Source organism: Triticum urartu, chromosome 6 (genome assembly GCF_003073215.2).
Source record: "Triticum urartu cultivar G1812 chromosome 6, Tu2.1, whole genome shotgun sequence".
Lineage (NCBI taxonomy): Eukaryota > Viridiplantae > Streptophyta > Magnoliopsida > Poales > Poaceae > Triticum > Triticum urartu.
The window spans coordinates 400,972,872-400,973,968 of NC_053027.1; the positions used below are offsets into that span (position 1 = coordinate 400,972,872).

Below are 1,097 nucleotides of genomic sequence, written 5' to 3' on the forward strand. Positions count from 1 at the left end.
CCATGGAGACGCTGGAGCCGATCCAGCAAACCCTGGGCGAGATCGACAAACGGATCCCCGACACCCTCCGCACCGCGTTTGGCCTCGAGAAGCGAGCCTCGCGCTCCTCCGAGGACGCCATCGCCAGCTTCTTCGCGCTGTATCTAGAGCCGCCGCATCCTCGGGAGTGCCGCGAGCACGACGGCGACGAGCCGCGGGCTCTGAGGATGAACTGGGCCTCATGCTACGCGTCGCGCCACAACGAGGATGCGCACTTCGGGCACGACGAGGCCGGCGTCGTCGGCGTGGCGGATGGCGCGGCTGGTACTGCAACAAAGGCGTGGACGCTGGCGCGTTCTCGCGCAGGCTCATGACGAGCGCCTTCCTGCAGGTGCTCGCGACCGAGCCCAACCCACCCGTCTGCCTGTACACGCTGCTGGAGCGGGCGTACGAGGAAACGGTCGCCTCGGCCGTGGACGGGGGGTCAACGGCGGTCATCCTCTCGCTCGCCGGCACGGCTCTCAAATGGGCGTTCATCGGCGACAGCGCGTTCGCCGTGTTCCAAGACGGCAGGCTCGAACCGTTCGCAGCGGCAGCAGAGGCGTTTCAACTGCCCGTTCCATCTCAATGCGACCGGCAAAGGGGAGCGCGTGAACAAAGCCGACGTCGGGCAAATGGCGGTGAGACACGGGGACGTCGTGGTGCTCGGGACAGACAGGCTGTTCGACAACATGTTCGACGCGGAGCTGGAGGTGGTCGTGCGGATGGGCATGTCGCTGGGCTTGTCGCCCAAGAACATGGCGGACGTCGTCGCGGGCATCGCTTACGAGATGTCGACGAGCAAAACCAGAGACTCGCCGTACAGCGCCGACAGCCGGAGGCTAATGTAACGCCCTCGATGCGGCTATATCTCCCACGTGTCGAAGCACGACTTAGAGGCATAACCGCATTGAAAGCAATGTCGCAAGTGAGGTAATCTTCACACAACCCATGTAATACATAAGGGAAAGAGATACATAGTTGGCTTACAATCTCCACTTCACACAATACAAGAATAAAACATTACATCATCCAGATACAATCAAGGTCCGACTACGGAACCAAAATAAAAGAAGACT

The 1,097-nt window shown here is 61.0% G+C and overlaps 1 pseudogene; it reads left to right on the top strand.

The window, feature by feature from the left end:
• Nucleotides 1-349: 349 nt before the first annotated feature.
• On the top strand, nucleotides 350-869 carry LOC125516810 (annotated as a pseudogene).
• The last annotated feature ends 228 nt before the right edge of the window (nucleotides 870-1,097 follow it).